Genomic DNA, 12,409 nt, shown 5'->3' on the forward strand with positions numbered 1-12,409 from the left:
AAAGTACGGACCTCGGGTTGTGGCAAATAATTCACATGGCGACTTTCTTTTGCCTTTCTCAAGGGATTGCGACGTATCCTCTTCAATATTTGATATCATTTTATTCGAGTCAGATGAATTTGTCTCAAGTCTGCATGATGTAAAATAAATATTGAGAGAGTTTCCCTATTAAAAGACACAAAATGCTAACGAATCTCTTTTCTTTTACAAAGTATAGATTTCATGAATTTCAGAAACGCAGGTCATTCCATGTTGTTACGATGAATTCTTGTTGACTCTTGTCATCATTTTGTTCAGAATGTTCTTTAAAAGATTTTTATTTACGATGGCATGTTGATGTTGAATTTGGTTAATGTCTGTTTGTGTTCTGTGCATGTACATGTGTAACTGTGTTGGCATGGCATGACTACCCCTACAGGTGTGATGCTTGCTGGAAATATAGACGATGTAAACACAAAAGTAAGAAATAAAAAAGAGTGCAAAGTTAGATATACACACCTATATACAGCCAGCATGTGGCACAAGCCTGATGCTTTCAACTAGGTCGGTGACGAATCGAACAAAAGTGCCTCAAGTACCGTGTCCGAGACTTCCATGTTCCATTTCTTGTGTGTCGTCGTATATTGATATCAACGCCGCGTTTGTCTGTTTCGATTTATTATGGGCTTCAAGAGTGTTCGTATCTAAATTAAGAAAAGACGTAATATAGCTATGTATACACTGGCGTGAAGCAACTGTAAGTCTACCGCCGCTCGGTGTTTGAAGGCAAACAGTGACGGTTCCCGCTCGATACGGAGGCATATATTTACTAGCTTGAGTATATGCCGCAGTTCGATTCCATCTTGGTTATCATTACCGTCTACGTCCTCCTCTTGCGTCAAGACTCAGTTAGGTTTACACCAGGGCCCTGGCGGGTTCACAAAGTGAATCGAATACCAGAGTCATAAAACCAGACACGGATTCAAGAAGTCGATCTCAACGATAGTCACGTACACAGCCATCGGTTACCCGGCTTCAGTCAAGGGCCGGCACGTTTAACATTATTTATGACTTTTCATTACAGACTTAGCAAATACAAATGTCATTATGAACAGTCTTCACAAAAAGCAATCCACGTGCCTCTTTACAAAATTTGCCAAGGAAAATATTACGTATAAATTTATATATATTTATTAACTGTCATGAAAATACATAGAAGAATAGGAAGAACACATATACTGATATTTGCGTTTCATTTTGAATCTAGCAGTGTCTAACGTTACCCCCAGGGGCGGTAGGGTAGCCTAGTGGTTACAGCGTTCGCTCGTTACACCGAATATCCGTGTTCGATTCCCCACATGGGTACAATGTGTAAAGCTCATATCTGGGTGCCCTCCGCCGTGATATAGCTGGAATGTTGCTAAATCGGCGTAAACAAAACTTACAGACTAATGTTACAATCACCCCCATCCATCCGTGTATCAGTTGATACGAGCCTCTCTGTGAACTGGCATGTTCATGCAGCCCATGCATCAGTTCATTCTAGCTACCAACAGTCCATTCTACCTACCAACAGTTCATGCTCCCAACCAACAGTCCATTCTACCCACCAACGGTTCCTGCTCCATGTCTTCAGTTCATGCTCCCTACATACAGTTCCCGCTCCATGTCAACAGTTCATGTTCCCAACAAACGGTTCCTGCTCCATGTCAACAGTTCCTGCTCCATGTCAACAGTTCCTGCTCCATGTCAACAGTTCATGCTCCCTACCAACAGTTCCTCCTCCATGTCAACAGTTCATGCTCCCCACCAACGCTTCCTGCTCCATGTCAACAGTTCATGCTCCATGTCAACAGTTCATGCTCCCAACAAACGGTTCCTGCTCCATGTGAACAGTTCATGCTCCATGTCAGCAGTTCATGCTCCCTACCTACAATACATGCTCCCCACTAACAGTTCCTGCTCCATGTCTTCAGTTCATGCTCCCTACCTACAGTTCCCGCTCCATGTCAACAGTTCATGCTCCGTAACCAACGGTTCCTGCTCCATGTCAACAGTTCATGCTCCATGTCAACGGTTCATGTTCCCTACCTACAGTTCCTGCTCCATGTCTTTAGTTCATGCTCCCCACCAACGCTTCCTGCTCCATGTCTTCAGTTCATGCTCCCCATCAACAGTTCATGCTCCCTACCTACAATACATGCTCCCCACTAACAGTTCCTGCTCCATGTCTTCAGTTCATGCTCCCCATCAACAGTTCATGCTCCCTACCTACAGTTCATGCTCCATGTCAACAGTTCCTGCTCCCTACCTACAGTTCATGCTCCCCACCAACAGTTCCTGCTCCCTACCAACAGTTCATGCTCCCCACCAACAGTTCCTGCTCCATGTCTTTAGTTCCTGCTCCCTACCTACAGTTCATGCTCCCTACCTACAGTTCATGCTCCCCACCAACAGTTCATGCTCCCCACCTACAGTCCATGCTCCATGTCAACGGTTCATGCTCCATGTCAACAGTTCATGCTCCATGTCTACAGTTCATGCTCCATGTCAACAGTTCATGCTCCCTACCAATAGTTCATGCTCCATGTCAACAGTTCATGCTCCCTACCTACAGTTCATGCTCCCTACCTACAGTTCATGCTCCATTTCAACAGTTCATGCTCCCTACCAACAGTTCATGCTCCATGTCAACAGTTCATGCTCCATGTCAACAGTTCATGCTCCATGTCAACAGTTCATGCTCCATACCAACAATTCATGCTCCATGTCAACAGTTCATCCTCATGTCAACAGTTCATGCTCCCTACCAACGGTTCATGCTCCATGTCAACAGTTCATGCTCCCTACCAACAGTTCATGCTCCATGTCAACAGTTCATGCTCCCTACCAACGGTTCATGCTCCATGTCAACAGTTCATGCTCCATGTCTACAGTTCATGCTCCATGTCAACAGTTCATGCTCCCTACCTACAGTTCATGCTCCATGTCAACAGTTCATGCTCCCTACCTACAGTTCATGCTCCATGTCAACAGTTCATGCTCCATGCCAACAGTTCATGCTCCATGTCAACAGTTCATGCTCCATGTCAACAGCTCATGCTCCATGTCAACAGTTCATGCTCCATGTCAACAGTTCATGCTCCATGTCAACAGTTCATGCTCCATGTCAACAGTTCATACTCCCTACCTACAGTTCATGCTCCATGTCAACAGTTCATGCTCCATGTCAACAGTTTATACTCCATGTCAACAGTTCATGCTCCATGTCAACAGTTCATACTCCCTACCAACGGTTCATGCTCCATGTCAACAGTTCATGCTCCATGTCAACAGTTCATGCTCCCTACCAACAGTTCATGCTCCATGTCAACAGTTCATGCTCCCTACCTACAGTTCATGCTCCATGTCAACAGTTCATGCTCCATGTCAACAGTTCATGATCCCTACCTACAGTTCATGCTCCATGTCAACAGTTCATGCTCCCTACCAATGGTTCATGCTCCATGTCAACAGTTCATGCTTCCTACCTACAGTTCATGCTCCATGCCAACAGTTCATGCTCCATGTCAACAGTTCATGCTCCCTACCAACAGTTCATGCTCCATGTCAACAGTTCATGCTCCCCACCAACATTTCATGCTCCATGTCAACAGTTCATGCTCCCTACCAACATTTCATGCTCCATGTCAACAGTTCATGCTCCCTACCAACGGTTCATGCTCCATGTCAACAGTTCATGCTCCCTACCAACATTTCATGCTCCATGTCAACAGTTCATGCTCCCCACGAACAGTTCATGCTCCATGTCAACAGTTCATGCTCCATGTCAACAGTTCATGCTCCCCCACCAACAGTTCATGCTCCCTACCTACAGTTCATGCTCCCTACCAACAGTTCATGCTCCATGTCTACAGTTCATGCTCCATGTCAACAGTTCATGCTCCATGTCAACAGTTCATGCTCCATGTCTACAGTTCATGCTCCCTACCAACAGTTCATGCTCCCTACCTACAGTTCATGCTCCCTACCAACAGTTCATGCTCCATGTCAACAGTTCATGCTCCATGTCAACGGTTCATTCTACCTACCAACAGTTCATGCTCCCTACCAACAGTTCATTCTACCTACCAACAGTGCATTCTACCTAGCAACAGTGCATTCTACCTACCAACAGTTCATTACACCTACTAACAGTTCATTCTACCTACCAACAGTTCATTCTACCTAGCAACAGTTCATTCTACCTACTAACAGTTCATTACACCTACCAACAGTGTATTCTACCTACCAACAATGCATTCTACCTACCAACAGTTCATTCTACCTAGCAACACCTTATTCTACCTACCAACAGTTCATTCTACCTACCAACAGTGCATTCTACCTAGCAACAGTTCATTCTACCTACCAACAGTGCATTCTACCTACCAACAATGCATTCTACCTACCAACAATGCATTCTACCTAGCAACAGTTCATTCTACCTACCAGGAGTTCATTCTACCTACCAAGAGTTCATTCTACTTACCAAGAGTTCATTCTACCTACCAAGAGTTCATTCTACCTACCAAGAGTTCATTCTTCCTACCAACAGTTCATTCTACCAACCAACAGTTCATGCTCCAGGTCAAAAGTTCAAGCTCCATATCAACAGATCATGCTCAATGTTAACAGTTCATAAATTCTCTCAACTCTATTGCCATGTATCAGGACTGGATCTTGCTGTGTAGATGTATTAGATGTTTGATTTCCAGTTAATTGTCATCATAAGAAAACATGAATTCCTTGAATGTCCCTGAGAAGTGATGCATAAGAAAGAGAAGTTATGGATGTCAACTTCGGAATGCATTCACCTGATGAAGGAGTGAGTATATACTCCGAAACTTTTTGTTCCCTATAATAAAGAAGTTGCGATCCATAAATTCTCGTTCTTATAACAAAACCTATATCACATAAGTGGTAACATCACATCACTAACTATAGTTGTACCCGGCACAGTGAGCAACAACTGATAACTTTGGAGGCAGGTGAACCGTCTGACAGAACAATGTGGGTAGTGTACACAGCACAACAAACAGATAGTTAAATTCAGATGTCAATATTTCAAACCAATATTATTTAACTTAACTGTATGTTAATAAGAAGGAGGTTTGTGGTGATATTAAGCGGTATGTGGTTTTACTTAAAAGGGTTATCAATCCTCAAAAGAGAAAAATATAACATATATTTTTACACACCCAACACAGAGAAATAGAATAACATAGCATAACATTGTGATGAAATTTTAATATTAAAATATTTTCAACATGAAAACATATTTGTCAAACACATTCAACAGATTCTGTAAAAGGAATTCAACATATTCACAAAAGTGAAACTGATCATCGAAATCTCGGGTTAATTTAGGAGACTATGATTGACATTGCAAGGAGGAACTAGCAGCTATCGAAACTAATCTTTAGCCCAGATGATACATGGATTAAATGCGTTATGTTAATGTACTGCTTACAAACCCGAGACTACAGCATCTATATATGTAAATACACCGCTAATATGTTGATGTGATAGTGACAATTATCTATAATAGACAAGCGATGTATTGATGAAACGTGCATCTGTGCCACCCGCACCGGCTCAAACATAATACCACCAGACCTAAGTTAAAACACAGGTGTGTTTTTGTCAGTCTTTGAGTCATTAATGAGTGCAGCCAGTTATTGATTATACATATGTACGGAGCACGTGCAATCAAAATGATATGAATTATAGATAGCCGGACTATTTTACAGATACAAATGAGATATGATTGGAAAGTACAACACCTTATCACTCTAATTTAATACACTATGCGAGTAGACATGCACACAAGATACAATACCTTCGACACACTCTATCTTAACACACTATGCGAGTAGACATGCACACAAGATACAATACCTTCGACACACTCTATCTTAATACTCTATGCGAGTAGACATGCACACAAGATACAATACCTTCGACACACTCTATCTAAATACACTATCCGAGTAGACATGTACACATGATACAATACCTTCGACACACTCTATCTAAATACTCTATTCGAGTAGGCATGCACACAAGAAACAATGCCTTCGACACACTCTATCTTAATACACTATGCGAGTAGACATGCACTCAAGATACAATACCTTCGACACACTCTATCTAAATACACTATCCGAGTAGACATGCACACATGATACAATACCTTCGACACACTCTATCTAAATACTCTATTCGAGTAGGCATGCACACAAGAAACAATGCCTTCGACACACTCTATCTTAATACACTATGCGAGTAGACATGCACTCAAGATACAATACCTTCGACACGCTCTATCTAAATACACTATCCGAGTAGACATGCACACATGATACAATACCTTCGACACACTCTATTTTTTTTTTTAATACACTATCCGAGTAGACATGCACACAAGAAACAATACCTTCGACATACTCGATCGAAATACACTATCCGAGTAGACATGCACACAAGAAACAATACCTTCGACACACTCTATCGAAATACACTATCCGAGTAGACATGCACACAAGATACAATATACCCGACACACTCTATCTAAATACACTATCCGAGTAGACATGCACACAAGATACAATACCTTCGACACACTCTATCTAAATACACTATCCGAGTAGACATGCACACAAGATACAATATACCCGACACACTCTATCTAAATACACTATCCGAGTAGACATGCACACAAGATACAATACCTTCGACACACTCTATCTAAATACACTATCCGAGTAGACATGCACACAAGATACAATATACCCGACACTCTATCTGCCATTACTCGGGTAGACATGCACACAAGATACAATACCTTCGACACACTCTATCTAAATACACTATCCGAGTAGACATGCACACAAGATACAATATACCCGACACACTCTATCTGCCATTACTCGGGTAGGCATTCACGCAAGATACAGGCTGTTAATCATTACGCATAATGTCAACTTAAACATAACAATGTATTTACACAGGATTGACATAATCTATTCACAGCAGTATTACAAAGAGATCATCTACAATATACACAAAGCTAGGCATATTCAAATAACTACATTTACTTGTGGGTTAAGATTTAATGTAGTAAATTATAACTGTGTAAGATCTACCTCATTCTTTAATCTTCCGGATATGGATCTAGGTGTAGCGGCAGTGCCGAAATACTCCATTGGGGGCATTAACGATAACTATGTACACGTGTTACGTTTCGTCAGCTGATGAGCTGTGTTTAGATGGTGGACATAGTCGTAAATACAGATAAAGGTGTTGACGTCTTAATTATATCTGACCAGCATACCAAGAGATACTGACCCTCATCCGAATTATGTTATCATTTATTTGACCCTTAGCATGTTAAAGATACTGGATCGTGGTCCCTTAGTTTGTTAATGTCCCTTTTTTCACCTTTTATATACTTTCTCACTATATCGCAGGAATCGTCATGAAATATTTCTAAAACTCAGTTTTCCCATGTTAACAATATCCCCTATGCACTTTGTTCGTACCGAAATTCTCTTAAACAAATGATCATCACGGATGTTTATATTGTTACAGATGGAGGATAAACTGAAATAGTTGGCAGTGTCACAATAGGTTTAAGTGATAACTGGAAACGGGTAGCCATGACGATTGAGGAGAACATATGCACAAACCGTCCCTTTAAATACTGGCCTCCTTCAAACACACCAGGTCGCACGGGTGGAAGATAACGCTAATGCCTAACCGAGAAACATCTGTGATGTTAAGCCTGGGATGTCAACACATAGTCCAGGACAAATACAGCCTACTATTTGGAACCTGGCGATACTCACGGTGCCTTTATCTTGTAATGGGTGATACACTTTGTAAGCTGGGCCACATCTCCTATATTTGTTATTTCTAAAACAACAGTACCTGTTGATAACTGTCACGCATGTTTTGATGGGAAAACGTACCCGGAAAACAAACATGAGAAGAGACTGAAATGTAAGGACAGTGGCCACCACAGCATGTTCCAATGTAAACTCTATCGACTGTGAGGCTGCCATGGCTTTAGGAATGTTTGTTTTGTTTTTTTGTTTGTTGTTTAACACTCAGCAATATTCCAGCTAAATGGCGCCGGTCTGAAAATAATCGGGTCTGGACCAGACAATCCAGTGATAGACATTAGCATCGATCCACGCAGTTGGTATACACTGACGTGCAATCAACAACGTCATCGAGTCTGCATGACCACCCGATCCCGCTAGTCGCCTCTTATGACAAGCATAGTCACCTTTTAAGACAAGCGTGGCTATAGGAACGGCTTTCAAGGGCCTTTGAATGGATAATCCGATGAACTAAACGACGCAGCATTCGCAGATAGTAATTCTTTATATTTGACTTTGAAGCAAGTATTTTTCTAATACCTGAATGGCGCCAAGGTTTGATTCGACCCCAGTGGAGATATTTGAAAAATGGCATTTCCTATGAGCATTATGACGACAGGTCACTTTAATGTTACATAAATTCTTATTTTGAAGTTTAAGGGATTTCAAACGATTTGATTTATTTATTTGCTGATCACATGACCCGTTTATTTTTCAACAAACTTCAAAAAGTGACTTCTACAAAGTATAAACTTCATCTTTTGTATGGGCGGCCATCCGGTCAAAAAAATACAAAATTGAAATAGAGGATAAAAGTACGCAATAATAGTCAAATGTTACGAATATATATAATGAATGATACAAATGAAGGTAATTATACATTGACATAGAATCTACAAGCAATGAATTCAAAATACAAAACGATGCCTATGAACAGCTAGGCAAACAAAAGACGTCATATGTAAAGAAATAACTAATTTTTTAAGTGTACTAAAGAACGTCAGTGCACAAAAAGGCATTAAACTGCTCAATGAGATCGTTGACGATAAAGAACGCCAAGTGGCGCGGCAATTTGTAAAACATTCCAATTTTTATCGGCTTGTCCAGCCGAGCATATGATAATTGCATGCTGAAGTGCTCAATGACGTAGTACGTCTCGCAAGCTCCGGCGTTTTCACGATATTTAGCATTCCATTCGTCACCACTCGCCCCTTTACGTAACCTGCGATTCGACTTGTCCCGGAATAATACGAGTTTGTCACAAATGGATATTAACTTGCGTGGGTCAAAGCGTTTCTACTCCAGCAACACAATTCACAATGTGAAATTCATTTCTTAATTAAATCCTGGCCATTTGCATTCATAAGAAAATTCTGAGAAAGTTTATGAATACGGCCCCTCATCCGTCAAGCATATATATTCTAGTATATCATATACTATATATATATACCAGTTTTAAGTATACTTCATAAAAAAAAATACCAATTTGAAAGAGATGAAATTAACATAAGGTAATTTTAATGCGAACACTGCAGTGAAGAAATGTACTTTACAAGCATAGAAACACACACAGTCACCCAATATCCGCAACATAAGCGTTTAGTTATTTTTTTGTTTTGCTGAACCAATAGCGCTCGATTGTCCACGTGAACTACGTACATGCCCACACATCTGGAGCCTTGCGGAAGTTTCGCCGACAGAAGCTGTTCCCCCTACACAGAAAAATGGCGAGAACACTGGGTCTGGGGAAAAACATCAATACGGGCGAGTCTATTTCGGAAAATGGTTGGGCTCTCCGATATAAGCTGGTGGCGAGAGAGAAGCGCTCATTCAAGCTCGTATACAGCGCGATCACAAGCCTGAGTCACGCTACAGATACCAGCACAGCATAGTCGTCCAGGTAAGTGCGTGTTTTAGAGAAGTGTCAAGCCCAAGTTTAGATGCTGACAGACTATATTGACAGTGCAGCAGACACGACAATGCACGTCTTTATTCACAGGCTACGTTAACAGCCTCGAACGTCCTCTTGGGGAGAGACATCGGCTGTTAGATGACACCACATGTACACTTCTCAACAGCTTGTCAACTAAACAGTGATGCAATATGTAAAACAATTTCATTTCACCCGTAAACATTCTTATGTGCCGTTATATTGTAAAGTTTGGTTTGTTTGTTGTTTAACGCCGCACTCAGTAATATTACACCAATATGAGGGCGGTCGGTAAATAATCGAGTATGGGCCAGACAATCCAGTGATTAATATCATGAGCATCTATCCACGCAATTGGGATCGATGACATGCATGAACCAAGTCAGCGAGCCTGAACACCCAATTCCGTTTGTCAAGCAAAGTCGTCTTTTACGGCAAGCATAGGAGGTTGCTGAAGACCTATTCTACCCCGAATCTTCACCGGTCTATATATATATATATTGTAAAGTGTTACACGACATTAACTATGCCTGAGCTCGCGCTGGTCGAGGTATAGCAGATATACTGTACAAATAATTAAATATTAGTTCTAGAGATACTAAAGGCTTTCTTGAAGTTATCTAACACGACCTTATTTGTCTTCAAACCCATATCTATCTATCCAGACTCCATTATTTACAGACCGCTGTCATATAGCTGGAATATTGCTGAGTGTTGCATTAAACAAACAAACAAACAAACAAACATAATGTTTTCAGGTGAGTGCAGATTAAATTTGGGCTTTCTGGATACACACTTATGTCATGTAAACATCAGTGTAAAACAACATGACAGATTTGACAGAATTGAGGTGGGGTCTGTAGTGAAATATGTCTTTAATTGCCGAACGTCACTGTAGATTGTCCATGGTATGGTCACTGGACAGTACTTCGAAACTGGGCCAGGCACTGCAAGAAGAGCAGACAAGACTCCCTCAAACTGTCATTGGAAGATTGTTTTGGACAATGTCACGCCATATAAATGAATGTTTGACCAATTATGGGGGCATGATCCATTATTAATCAAATTGTGTTAAACACTCTTCTCGAGTATATGAGAGAACAGCAAAGACTTTAGGAATGGTTTATACTGCTGTGTTTAATATTGTCAACATACAGAACAGTACTGTAGATTCAAGGACCCTCTCATCAATATAAAAAACAGGGTGGAAGAAGAAAGTTGACTCCTTTTCTAAGTGTGTAATTCACAAAGCTGTACACACACTATATGCAAGGAAGGTTGCACCTCAGGGAAAGCAGTATGAAATGAAACAAAGGGCACAATTACTGTGTCGAGAACAACAGTGACCATAGCAGTACTTGAGATAAGGTTTTAAGTATACCAAGAGGGGAGATAGTCATGACTTGTTTTGTGAACAAACCTCCATTGCAAAACCACTGGAAAGTACCAAACAGTGCTCTCATAACATAGAACATTACAGAAATTACAGTAAGTTTCTACAACATACTATCATGGTCCAGAAGTTTACCCACCACACTAGCATCTAAATATAGAATCTTCCTGATGACTGATGACTGTCCAAACACTATGCAATGAGCGTCTTCCAAGTCCCAACACAGCCACAATCACTGTTACCCAATACAATACACTGCCATGTGACACCATAACCATCATCCAATACATCATTTCTGTGTGTGTGTGTGTGTGTGTGTGTGTGTGTGTGTGTGTGTGTGTGTGTGTGTGTGTGTGTGTGTGTGTGTGTGTGTGTGTGTGTGTGTGTGTGTGTGTGCGTGCGTGCGTGCGTGCGTGCGTGCGTGTATAGATAGTCGTTTGGTAGTTCAGTAGTTGTAAAATATTTGCTGGAAACATACCTCCAGTTAGGTGCCTAGCAACCTTTTCTTGTCATAAGGAATCAAGCATTTGATATCCTGGGGGGCTGGGATTTTGTGTGGGGACTGGATGTATTTTCAGCTTCAGTTGCAAACCAGATATTTTTTTATTCTAATCTATTTCATGTATTTTTTTGTGTGTCTGAATATTTTTTGGGAAAAAGCACTATGCATTAATGTATTTTTCATTCATTTCTTTTCAACAGGTTGAAGCATAATTATATTTTTCATGACATAGTTTTCCTCAAATGTTTCCCCTCACATAGACTGAAGCAAGAGAGGAGACCTTCCACAGCACAGCACAGCACAGCATGATTCTGAACATACAACAGGAAATGTGTCCCATAATCTGAACTAACTTCAGCAAAATATGAGAAAATATTACATCACTGTTGACACCAAGTTTATCAGGGCTTGATATAGACAAGACAGGCACAAGCGCAACATGTTATTGAAAAGTAAGGGTCGGTCGGGTAGCCTAGTGGTTAAAGCGTTCGCTCGTCACGCCGGAGACCCGGGTTCGATTCCCGACATGGGTACAATGTGTGAAGCCCATTTGTGGTGTCTCCCGCCGTGATATTGCTGGAATATTGCTAAAAGCGGCGTAAAACCATACTCACTCACTATTGAAAAGTGAAACCTGATATTTTTTGTCTACATGCATTGAGTGCATGTCAAAATGTTTC

The 12,409-nt window shown here is 41.1% G+C and overlaps 1 protein-coding gene across 2 annotated transcripts in view; it reads left to right on the top strand.

Annotated features, from left to right (window-relative positions):
- Positions 1-9,664: 9,664 nt before the first annotated feature.
- LOC124119817 (argininosuccinate synthase-like) overlaps positions 9,665-12,409 on the top strand; it is a 63,050-nt gene continuing 60,305 nt past the window's right edge. Inside the window, exon 1 of one of the 2 annotated variants that reach the window (XM_048389154.1) lies at positions 9,665-9,804. The gene's annotated coding sequence lies outside the window, so the exon portion shown is untranslated. The remainder of the gene's footprint in view (positions 9,805-12,409) is intronic. The other variant, XM_048389156.1, reaches the window with a different exon arrangement.

This window comes from Haliotis rufescens, unplaced genomic scaffold, assembly GCF_023055435.1.
Source record: "Haliotis rufescens isolate VD_foot unplaced genomic scaffold, xgHalRufe1.0.p SCAF_8, whole genome shotgun sequence".
NCBI lineage: Eukaryota > Metazoa > Mollusca > Gastropoda > Lepetellida > Haliotidae > Haliotis > Haliotis rufescens.